The 13,294-nt window shown below is 38.9% G+C and overlaps 1 pseudogene; it reads left to right on the top strand.

Moving 5' to 3' along the window:
• Positions 1-13,294, top strand: part of LOC123869336 — a 70,543-nt pseudogene that overhangs the window by 40,567 nt on the left and 16,682 nt on the right.

Below are 13,294 nucleotides of genomic sequence, written 5' to 3'. Positions count from 1 at the left end.
TAGATATAGACTTTTGCATATTTTTACCTAAAATATAGTAAGTAAAGTAGCTTTTCACTGTAACAGTTCTACCCCAAATCCACCCCTTCACTTTCGGTGACGAGCCAGCCAATGCGGGCGATACAGTTGGATTGCAATGTATGGTGACTAAGGGTGACGTTCCATTGAATATTACCTGGTATTTAAATGGAAAGGATGCTAACAAAATCCAAGGAATCACCGTAACAAAGATCGGTCACAAATCGAGCAGTGTATCTATTGACTCTGTTTCATTCATACACACCGGAGTTTACACTTGTTATGTAAGAAACCAAGCAGGAGATGCGAATTATTCAACTGAGTTAGTTGTTAATGGTAACTCGGCATTTTCACATTAAGAATGGTTGCTTCTTATCGCATCATAAATTGTTCCCTTCCAATATTCCTATTTGCGTATATAATAGAAATGTTAAAAGGTTATAGGTTAAATTATTTTCTTCATTTTCTAGTTTGATATCAGCTGATTCCCTCGTTTTCTTTGTTAGTTCTACCACAGGTTACACCTTTTGATTTCGGAGAGGAAATTCTAAATGCAGGCGATACCGTGTCCCTTACATGTACAGTAGGAAAGGGTGATCTGCCTTTGAAAATTCATTGGCAGCTGAATAATCAACCCCTTAACTCTGGCAATGGCATATTCATAAATAGAAATGGAAAGAGAATATCTATCTTGAGTATAGAGAATGTTCAACATGAACATATTGGCAACTACACCTGTATTGCGGAAAACGAAGCTGGTCGCAGTAGTCACAGCGCGGTTCTCGTTGTTAATGGTACTTGGTGGAATCCATGACTCTTAGCTTCTGCTTGCACGTTGTTTAACTAGTGTAATATAATTTTATGTTTTATTTGTGTTTATATTCCTTTTCCATTTACACCGTTTCTTATTTTTAATATTCATGAATTTGTCTTAATATTTCCGTTTTTGCGAATTCACAAAGACCAAACTAAGACTTATTACGATTTCTTATTCTACCATTTAGTTGCCCCGCAAATAATGCCTTTTGATTTTGGCTCCGAGCCTGTAAACGATCAGGAAATGGTCGTCGTTATATGCACCGTTAGTAAAGGAGACCTACCCTTAAACATCCAGTGGTATTTCAACGGAAAGCCTTTGAAATCTAATGTCAATGGAGTACTACTTACTAACGCTAAAAGAACTAGCCAACTTACTATCGAGTCAGTTACTCACCACAATCAAGGCAACTATACCTGTGCCGTGAAAAACCAAGCTGGAACAACAAATCATACGGCCGAACTATATGTTAACGGTACCTTCAAATCCTTGTTTGTACTTAGCTGTTTACTTTTTTGCTAATTTTCCTCTGTGTCCTACCGCAGTCCCACCACAAGTAATGCCTTTTGAATTTGGCGAAGAACCAGTGAATGCGCAAGAAATGGTTTTGGTCACGTGTACAGTAGTTAAAGGCGATCAACCCTTGAGGCTAGAATGGTATTTTAACGAAAACAAAGTCAAACCTGGTGATCTCGGAATATCACTTATGAACACTAAACGCGCTAGTCAACTGAGCATTGAATCGGTTAGCCATCAAAATCAAGGAAATTATACTTGTGTAGTAACAAACCAAGCAGGCACCATGAACCATACTGCCCAATTATTTGTCAATGGTACAACATTATACCTACTTTCTTTAGTTTTAAAGCCTCGTAGACTTGTAGTATGTTGTGTTGCTTCTCGATCCTTATCCTTAGTAACTTTGGCGGGTCATAAAATTAACAATTGTCATGAAATTATTATGAAATTCATTTAGGTATCTGCACAAACGAAAGATCACTTGGTAATCAGAATTAAACAAAACGAATTATTTCAGTGGCACCCATCATAACGCCTTTTGAATTCGACGAATCTGTATTTTTTGGTGAGGGCGTTCAAGTAATGTGTCACGTTCCGAAAGGAGACAAACCTCTAAGCTTCAAATGGAGCTTCAGTGGAGGAGATGTGAGTTTGCTCCCTGGGGTGAACATAATGAACGTTGGGGACATGGGTTCAGCTCTTATCATACCCACTGTGACAGCAAAACATTCCGGCAATTATACATGCACTGCATCTAACATTGTCGCCAAGACTAGTCACCACGCAACGCTCAATGTGAAGGGTATACGCTCACCGTGAACAACTTGTGCTTTTCGTGTTTTGTTGTTCCCTAAATATCCCAAAACATTTTATGAATCCGTAAAAGATTTATAAATTTTTGTTAAACAAAATATTGTGAATTTCCAGTGGCACCTATAATATCCCCCTTTGAATTCGATGAAGCTGTTTTCTATGGAGAAAGCATACAAGTCATGTGCCATATACCAAAAGGAGACATGCCTCTTAAACTGACATGGCTGTTTCGTGACCGACTTCTAGAAAATAATAATGCAGTAATTGTAACGAAAGTAGGAGATAGGAGTTCTATTTTGGCTATTCCGTCAGTGACTGAAAAACATACGGGCAATTACACCTGCACAGCGTCCAATACCGTAGCGAGCACAAATCACACCGCTAAATTAAACGTTCAGGGTACACTACTCATAACTTTATGTGTTAGTATTTTCATTTGAGTTTGTTTTATTTTCCCTGCCAGTTCCTCCGCACATCGTTCAGTTTGAGGCTGAAGAGCCTGTATTTGCCGGCGAGTCCGTACAATTGACGTGTCACGTATCTAAAGGCGACACGCCTCTTGCTATTACTTGGAGTTTCCATGGAAAAGAATTATCCTCTCATGAAGGAATTATGACAACGAAAATCGGCCAGCGAACGTCGCTGCTTACGATTTCTAGCGCCATGGCTAGCCACAGCGGCGAATATTCTTGTCACGCTTCAAATAAAGCCGGCCTAGCCGTGCACTCTACCTCAGTTAATGTCCATGGTATCTCGTAAATTCAATTTTTGATAGAACTTGCCTTTGCCGCACGTTGCACGCTTGCAAATGTAAAATATATTAATCATAATATGAAATTGGCTTTCTCGATTAACAGTATTACCGTACATCGTACCATTTGAAGCGGATGAGTCTGTTTTTGCTGGGGAATCGGTCCAGCTCAACTGTCACGTATCAAAGGGCGACTTGCCGCTTGACATTAAGTGGCATTTTCATGGCTTTGAGAACACGTCATCTCACCTTGGTATAATGACAACTAAAATGACATCGCGTACCTCATTCCTTTCAATCGCGTCGGCTAACGCTGGGCATAGTGGCAATTATACCTGCGTAGCTACCAACAGCGCCGGTTCCACTAACCATTCCACTGTTCTTAATGTTCATGGTCAGTTTCATTTTTATCATCATTCTCATATTTGTTATACTTTTTATTTATCGCAGCTGTTTACATGCTCAAGATATGTGTTTAGAATAAGCATGGATTCTATGTACATATCTGGAAAGCAACGTAAGCTTATTCTTTTTCGTTGATCATACTTGTGTTCTCATAGGTACATTTTTCTTAATTTAATTATAGTCGTACCGAACATATTGCCGTTCGACGTCGATCAAGCTCTATTTTCCGGGGAGTCTGTCCAGATGATGTGTCACATATCAAAAGGAGATGTTCCATTACAAGTCTACTGGGAGTTTAATGGGCAAAAATTATCACGCGAGTTAGGAACGTTTTCGAAAGTTGGAGACCGATCGTCCGTTTTGGTGCTGCCGTCCGTCACCGGCGCCCACAGTGGCAACTACACATGTATAGCAAAAAATCACGCCGGTGTTGCCTCCTACAGCACTATTCTCAAAGTAACCGGTATATACCCGCGCATACATAAAAGCGTTTATTTAAGCCAGTAATAGCAAATTCTAATTATTTTAAGTTCTTTTATTTTTACGTAGCAACTTATTTTAAAGTTTTGATTGCAAGTGGTTCCATACATAATCCCGTTCGAAGTCGAAGAGTCTATTTTTGCGGGCGAATCAGTGCACATCACCTGCCACGTTTCCAAAGGAGATAGTCCACTTCAGATAACGTGGAGTTTCCAAGGCACTGAAATACCTTATCATAACAATATGGGTATAACTACTACTAAATTGGGAGAGAAAGCATCAGTCCTTAGCATACCGACGGCGATGGGTCAACACAGCGGAAACTATACGTGCACAGCCAGTAACCGTGCCGGACGCGCCCATCACTCCGCGCTCGTCAACGTTCATGGTACTAGATGTCGCCCTACCCCTTCCCTTAGAGCATTCAATTGAACTCAGAACGTGATAGATGTCTAATGCACGTTTAGATTTAATCTTAGTATTACGTTTTTATTTTTTTATCAGTTCCACCCCATATAATGCCATTCGATGTTGAGGAATCTCTATTCTACGGAGAATCAGTGCAAATGACATGCCACGCCAGCAAGGGGGATCGACCGATGTCGATCACTTGGACTTTCGAGGGTCAAGACCTCTCCACGGTATCGGGTATCAAGACGTTGAAGATGGCAGAGCAGACATCCTTTTTATCTATAGCCTCAATTACCGGTGCTCACAGTGGAAATTATACTTGTATCGCAAGAAATAGAGCGGGGGAAGATAGATATACTACAACCCTACACGTTAATGGTATTTTTAGTTCAATGTCCAAGCATGACAAAAATCACTAACGTATATATGCTATTTTCTTTGCTCAGTCGTTCCTCACATCAAACCTTTTGAATTGGACGAGGCGGTTTTCGCGGGAGAATCTGTGCATCTCGATTGTCACGTGCCCAAAGGCGATATTCCTATGAACATGACATGGAGCTTTCAAGGCCAGCTTTTAACACGTAGGATGGGGGTGAAAACGACCACGTTGAGTGAACGAGTCTCTGTGTTAGACATTCCATCTGCCTCCGGAGCGAACAGTGGCAATTATACGTGTACGGCCACGAACAGGGCGGGCACTGTTAACCATACGGCGACACTCAACGTCATCGGTATTCGATTTAAATAATAAAATGGTGTTGCTTGCTTATTGTTTAGTTCCTCCCGTGGTCCAACCGTTTACATTTGGAGAGGTAGCAATGAATTCTGGACAAGTGGTAACCGCAGCTTGTTCAGTTATCGAGGGTGACCATCCGCTTCACCTAAAGTGGCTCTTCGATGATGAACCTATCAAACCCAGATCCGGGGTGACCGTATTTAACATTGGAGAAAGAAGCGCTATTCTTAGTATCGGGTCCGTGACGCATAGCCACGCTGGAAACTATACATGCGTTGCTGAAAATGATGCCGGAGCCGATTCTCATACATCGGCATTGATTATAAACGGTGCTTAAAATGTGTCCCCTAATATTTTCTTATGATAATTTTACGTTTATGTATTTTAAGTTATTTATTTTAGAGTTTTATATTATTGGTAAAGCAAGATAATGATATTCTTCCAGTCCCCCCAAACATTCTACCGTTCTCGTTTGGCGAAAAACCTGCGAACGTCGGAGAATATCTGCAGGCTGCGTGTACCGTCAATTTTGGCGACCTTCCGCTCACGATTACTTGGACGTTTAATGGCCATTTGATATCACAAAGAAATAATGACTATTCGATGACGAATTCTAAACGTAGTAGTTTACTCATAATTGAATCAGTAGATGCGAAACATGCTGGTTCATACACCTGCGCTGGTGAAAATCGCGCCGGCCGGTCTACTTACTCAGCAGAGCTAGTCGTTTACGGTTAGTCGTAACGTTTAGTGGTAGAATCTTATTATTTAGTGACTTAGATGAAGTTTGTTTCAGTTCCTCCCAAGATTGCACCTTTCACTTCCGGTCCAGAACCGGCTTTCTTAGGAGACTACTTTGCACTACAATGCATAATAACTCATGGTGACCAACCAGTTAAAATTGAATGGACAGTAAACAATCATTCAGCCAATACGATCCTCGGAGTTCGTGTCAGTAACGTCGACAGAAGAAGTAGTGTACTAACCATAGAGTCAGTAGAAGCAAAACATGCAGGCTCGTACAACTGTACAGCGAGTAACGCCGGAGGCGTTGTTTCTCATGCCACCGAATTAGTCGTAAAGGGTGCGAAGATAATGAATAATTAATACTTGTGTATTGCTACAATCTCTTTTTAATCTAAAATTCATGTCTTTTATATTTCTCGCTTCATATAAGATGTTTGCTCTCCCAGTTCCACCTTTGGTAGTGCCATTCAGTTTCGGTGAGGTGCCGTCCAACCCTGGGGATGCCGTGGTAGTGAACTGCGTTGCGACTAAAGGAGATCTGCCACTCGATATATCTTGGACATTCAGCAGCGAAACTATAGACTCAAGCTTACATCGAGACATAATGACCACCCCGCTGGGCCCCCGAGCCTCTGTTCTCACGATCAACTCTGTGAGCGCAAACCACCAGGGAAACTACACGTGTATTGTCCAAAATGCGGCCGGTCGCGCCGAACATGCAGCAACGCTAGTCGTAAATGGCATGTTATATTTTTTTTACAAAAAAATTAAGGGAACTAACATCACAAAATATAAGCACCAACAAAAGGCCAATCCGTCGACCACTATCGGAACACATCTCTTTACTTTCCTCACAGATTACTAACAATGCCTGCCAGTAAAATGATTTAACCCGACCGTCTATGGTTCTTTCCAGTACTGCCCCGCATAGTCCCCTTCTCGTTCGAATCTCCTCTATATGCGGGCCAAGCGACTCAGGTCACTTGTTTGATTTCGGAGGGTGATCTTCCGCTCGATATTCAATGGTACTTCGAAGGGCGACCCTTAAAAGCAATAGCCGGTGTAATGGCAACTAAAATAGCACAGAGGGCTTCACTCCTGCTCATCGACCCGGCAGGCTGGTTACACAGCGGCCAATACGTATGTCTCGCACGTAATGCCGCCGGCTCTTCCAACTATTCCGCCTCACTAGAAGTCCACGGTACATAATTATAATAGCACTTGTGAAACCTTTTATTATACTCCTCGCACGGAACAGCTTTGCGTAGCTACCATATTGTGTGCTTTGTAATCGACTAGTCGTTGACCAGTACCTTCAATAAAATACTTTCTAACGTATCTGAAATACCTTTAGATACCATATGATTTAATAAGCTAAAAAAGTTAAGGAGTCATCGTCGCGAAATAAAAATCAATGTAGTTCCGAAAAAGGTCGTTCGTAGGAACCGGCTGCGGCTATCATCGACGAAACCATTTCTTCCATTCCTTCCTCGCATATTAGATGTTTTTCATTTCCTTCCATATCCTTGATCTTCCATCTGTATATTTTTTTCCATCCAATTATTTGCGCGGTTTGGGTTTTGTTCTGCGTGCTGTCATGCTTGCTTCATAAGTTTTCAATTGAAATAATAATGTGATTAATGATTATATTTCAGTTACTTACTGAATAAAGAAGATGAGATATAAAATTAGTAGTTTTTACTATAGACATTATTTCAATTGATAGCTACATTATTGATTTGCAATAAAAGCTTAATAGCTTCTTATGGTTTGGTTTTGTTAATGACCTTTTTATTTTCCTTTGGTTGTAGCTAGATAAGCTTGATGGAATTAATTTGCTAATTTTGATAGTGTGACACAAAAGCTTCTATGGCAATAGCTTTATCATTATGATAGATTACATAAACTAATTAACTATTTAGCTGTTAATATCACCTGCTTGAGTATATATATGAATTTGAAAGCTTTTAAATGTTATAGGAGCTTTTGTTATAAAGTAACTAAGTTAGATAAAATATCACACAAAAATTAAACAAGTTTAACTTACTTATGACTAATTGAGTGTTTGGTAATTTTTCAGAAATAAATCGGTTAGGTTTAAAATAAACACGCGCTTAACGCTTGTTTAAGTGTTATTTCTTAAAACCGTCATATTTTATCAAACTTACCAGTTATTATGTTTAATATGTTGACATAGATTCTTTAAACAGAAAGTAAAGTATTCTACTCTTGTTAAACTTTTGATAGTTTTCCTTACAAATGCATATTTCTTCTAATTGCATTAATAGAAATATTTGTACGAAACTACTGTAACGGATTTTACATTTTGAGCGTTACTCGCAACATATCAAAAGAAAAAAGCTACTGAACGGTTTAGGTATATACCGTAAACAGAAAGTTTAAAATAAAAAAGTTTTATGATATTTTGAATAAAATGATTTTAAAAGATTTTGAAAATACTTTGAATACTTAGGAAAATAAATGTTATAAATTAAAAAATAGTGTTTTTAAATTCATAAATTAAAAACCAAAAAGGTTTAGTATTATTCTAATGAATTGATTAATTTTTAGTGCCCCCTCGTTGGATTCTGGAACCAACCGATAAAGCTTTTGCTCAAGGTTCTGATGCTAAGGTTGAATGCAAAGCCGATGGCTTCCCCAAGCCTCAGGTTACGTGGAAGAGGGCTGAAGGTATATTTTTCCCCTATTTGTAGAAAAACTTAACGAAAATTATTTTTAACCCCCGACCCAAAAAGAGGGGTGTTATAAGTTTGACGTGTGTATCTGTGTATCTGTGTATCTGTGTGTCTGTGTATCTGTGTATCTGTGTATCTGTCTGTGGCACCGTAGCGCCTAAACGAATGAACCGATTTTAATTTAGTTTTTTTTGTTTGAAAGGTGGCTTGATCGAGAGTGTTCTTAGCTATAATCCAAAAAAATTGGTTCAGCCGTTTAAGAGTTATCAGCTCTTTTCTAGTTTTCTTGTATAAAAGAAGGTTATATAACCGTTAGGTTCATAATATTCAAGTGTCAATTGACAAATGTCAAGCTGTCAATATGGACGTTTCCTAGATATACATAATTATGTATTTGAAAATGATTTGTCGGGGGTGTTGAAAATTTTTAATTTACACTTGTTTAGTTATGTAACAAAACATAGTAGGTATCTAAAGAGTGACACTAGTTATTTATTATAGCTGTACTAGTATAGTGTGAGTTTATTAGGTACTTGAATATATATATTTTTTATTAATTTATTTCAAAGTTCATCTAACAATGCAACATATTATAATAGTAAAAAATTATAAATATGTATTTTTGGGAGAGTTCTTGATGCTCAACAAAATTTTTCAATTAATCTTCAAGGGGATACGCCTGGCGATTACAAAGATCTTAAACCCAATAATCCAAATGTTAAAGTTGAGGACGGAACTCTGACGATTGCCAATATCCAAAAAACAAATGAAGGATACTACTTGTGTGAAGCTGTCAATGGTATTGGATCAGGACTGTCTGCTGTTATTTTGATCAGCGTTCAAGGTAAGAATTATTTTATTTTCTTATGTGATATGGAATATTATCGGTATCACCAAAAAATGGTGTGCATACACGTGTGTATATAATATGAAACAAAATGTGTGTATATGTAAAATATGTGTGTATATGTGTTTATAATATGAAACAAAAGGTGACAACAATAGATTCAAACGCCATGTTACATGAAACACCGTGAATAACTTCGAATAAAAATTAAAAGTGTATTTTTTTTAAATATGTTTTTGGAAGTACTTAATTCGAAGTGGTTGACTTTTTCGTTATGAGAATGATTTTATACCTGCTCATTATGCAAATTAAATTTTTTAACAAATTTGCACATTTTTGTAGCACCACCCCAGTTCGAAATTAAGATGAGAAACCAAACCGCTCGCCGAAGTGAACCAGCCGTATTACAATGCCAAGCTAAGGGTGAAAAGGTAAATTATTTTTAATCTTAGTTTTTTTTTAAATATCTAGTTTAAAATTGAATACATATTTGACACTCTTCATTGTGTTATACTTCTGCTACTTTTCAAACGAACCTTAAAATAGACGTATTTTTCGTATTTTGTCAACAAAAGTGTACTGTAATATTTTTATGTACTTACTGTTTTCCTATTCTACTCGTTATTCTCATTATGTGTTCACGTAAACATAATATTTTATTGAAAATAATGTTAATTGAAAACAGCCAATCGGAATAATCTGGAACATGAACAACAAACGTCTCGAACCCAAGTCCGACCCTCGTTACACGATCCGCGAAGAGATTCTGCCCGGCGGTGTTGTGTCCGATCTCAGCATTCGAAGGACCGAACGATCTGACAGCGCCCTGTTCACCTGCGTTGCCACGAACGCCTTTGGCTCCGATGATACCAGCATTAACATGATCATTCAAGGTTTGAAAAAAAAAATCTTTAATAAGATAGGTATACCTTGGTACTAGAATAGCCGGAAAGCGTAGCATAGGAAGAAACCCCACTAAGTGGGCAGGCGACATCAAAGAATTGCATGGGCCATGGAGCCGCTGGATTCAGGCGGTAAAAGACCGTGGTGTTTAGAAGCTCCTACAAGAGACTTCTGTGCGGTAGTGGACGTCTATCGATTGATAATGCATCACCATTATGGAAGAAAGTGGTTTCAGAGGTGCAATCATCTTAACGGAGAATTCAGAATTATTTGATCGTGTCTAAGTAACCCTTTTTTGTAAATAATTAAACACTTTCCGATTGAGTAAATATTTGCTGTGAATTTTCAGAGGTACCCGAAGCGCCATACGGCTTGAAAGTATTGGATAAATCTGGAAGAACTGTACAGCTTTCATGGGCAGCGCCTTACGATGGAAACTCGCCAATCAAGAAGTTCCTCATTGAGTACAAACGCGCTAAGGGCAACTGGGAAAAGGATATCGACAGGTATAATTCATATTTAACTATTTACCTAAGGGCATTGTATCGTGGAGTGGTGGAAAGGACTCAAATCGATAACAATCGAAACACCTTTATTTGCTTTAAAATACGTTTTTATAAGGCGTAGACAGTAAGATATTTTTAAGATAATTTTGTATACGGTTTAATTCTACAGGGGTGACATGTTCACTTTGTGACCAAACTTTTATTTTTGATTAAAAAAAATACGGTTCTTTCTTGAGTAGATCGAACTTGGATGGATTTATGTAATGAGCGAATTTGCAGAGTTTTGGTGCCCGGAGACGCGACCGAAGCCGGTGTGTTCAGCCTGAGGCCCGCCACCGCCTACCACATCAGGATCGTAGCGGAGAACGAGCTCGGAACATCGGAGCCCTCTGAGACCGTCACCATTATCACTGCAGAGGAAGCGCCCACGGGAATGCCGCAAGACGTGAAGCTCGATGCCGTGGACAAACACACACTGCGCGTCACCTGGAAGCCACCCCCACCTCAGGACTGGAACGGCGAACTCCAGGGGTAAGCGGCCTTGAATGTGTTACTGTTATAACATCAGGAGTTGCATAAGATGTTATATAATAACTAGATGATGCCCGCGACTTCGTCCGCGTGGATTTAGATTTTTCAAATATCCTGTAGGAACTCTTTGATTTTCCGGGATAAAAAGTTGTCTTTGTCAGCATCCCTAGCAAGCTCTCTATACAAGCTCCCTCTGCACCAAATTTCATGTAAATCGGTTAAATGGATGGGCTTTTAAGAATCCCGTAGGAACTCTTTGATTTTCCGGGAGAAAAAGTAGAATATGTATGTATGTCTTTCCCCGGGATGTAAGTAACTCTGTACCAAATATCATCAAAATCGGTTAAACTATTGGGCCGTGAAAAGCTAGCAGACAGACAGATAGACACACTTTTGCATTTATAATATTAGTGTGAATGTTTCGAAAAAGCTCTGGACTAGAATTCGTAGGGAAGATCACGGGGATGGAAAATACGTGGATTTTTTTTCACTGCCAACTGTTTGATTGGTGCAACGCGGTAGAATAGAACTGTTTAAATGTGCTGTACAAGTTAAAGAATAGACTGCAGACATTGGATATTCTTCGATTTTTGAAACTGAAACGGTTATGCAAGTTTATTGCATACCTAAAATATTTGTTACAGATACTACGTTGGTTACAAACTAGCTTCAAGCAACAAGTCGTTCGTTTTTGAAACTGTAGACATCTCCAAAGAATCTGGGAAAGAACATCATCTGGATATTTTCAATCTGAAGTAAATATTTTTACATTTTTATTGAGGAAATTGTACCTACTCAACTCATAGTTACAATTAATTAATCATATCTTGATTCTTAACATCATTAAATTGTGTGGGTTTACTATTTCTCCAAACCCCCAATTTGTTCTTCGAAATGAGTGTTTTTGTTTCAAAATTTGAACCAACGATCTTTCGGATTTACGTCTGCCCATCATCGAGCTATTGAAGCTTTCATTGTTATTGAAGAGAGTTAAATAACTTTAATAATAAATAAGTCTTTATTGAGAGAAATTAGGGCTCAATTTTGTTATCAGACAATTTTAATTCTTAAAAACTAATGTTAGTAATAACTTTGTGGGAAAAAGAAACAGTTATGAATAAAAAGTTACATTGGATGTATGCTGATTTTCGTTATATTTGTAGGACATACACCCAATACGCAATCGTAGTCCAGGCTTTCAACAAAATGGGATCCGGTCCAGTTTCCAATGAAGTCCGAGCGTACACCGCGGAAGGAGCGCCCTCGGCCCCGCCTCAAGACGTGCTATGCACCACGCTCACTGCACAGACCATCCGAGTTTCCTGGGTATCGCCGCCCCTTGCAGCCGCCAATGGACTGATCAAGGCATACAAAGTTGTCTATGGACCTAGCGACACCTGGTACGGTAAGTGGAAGCATGAGTTTACATTTAAATAAGTTAAAGTTATAAAAAAAATTTTTTGAAGCCAAAGCTTTCTTTATGTACTGAACTTACCTACTGACGAAAATTAAAGGAAGTAGTTCCGGTTCCGTTCCTATTTTCCATCTCCATCATCAGACTCATTGTATCTTTTGAATAGTTTCCATGAAAATAGCGAATTAGTCCAAATTTGACTGCTCTGCCATGTAGGTACCATCAGAGAATTCCAATTTTCACCTCCCACCTCATCAGAGGCGCTGAATGGTACCATAATCAGCTATTGCCATTCAAACTACACATGATTGCATTTCTACTCAATCGCACCATTGCAAGTAGCCGAAAAACTAATAACTAATTTGGACGAAATGACAACATATAAACAATTCTAACTAATGAAGAGCAACGCATAGGTACATAAATACGCAACTATCGCGGAAGTATGCATTCTCCCTGCATCGCCGTTGTATCGCTGCAACTTCACTTCACTCCAATGTTCTGGAACAAATATTTGAACCGTATTCTAGACGAGAAGACCAAGGACACCAAAATCACAGCCAGCAGCGAAACCATCCTCCACGGCCTGAAGAAATTTACCAATTACTCTATGGAAGTTCTCGCAACCACTAACGGAGGCGACGGCGTCCGATCTGCTCCCATCCATTGCCAAACCGAACAAGATGGTGAGTAAAAATTT

This window comes from Maniola jurtina, chromosome 11 (genome assembly GCF_905333055.1).
Source record: "Maniola jurtina chromosome 11, ilManJurt1.1, whole genome shotgun sequence".
In the NCBI taxonomy this organism is placed as follows: Eukaryota; Metazoa; Arthropoda; class Insecta; order Lepidoptera; family Nymphalidae; genus Maniola; species Maniola jurtina.
This window is presented reverse-complemented; position numbering and strand designations above follow the sequence as displayed.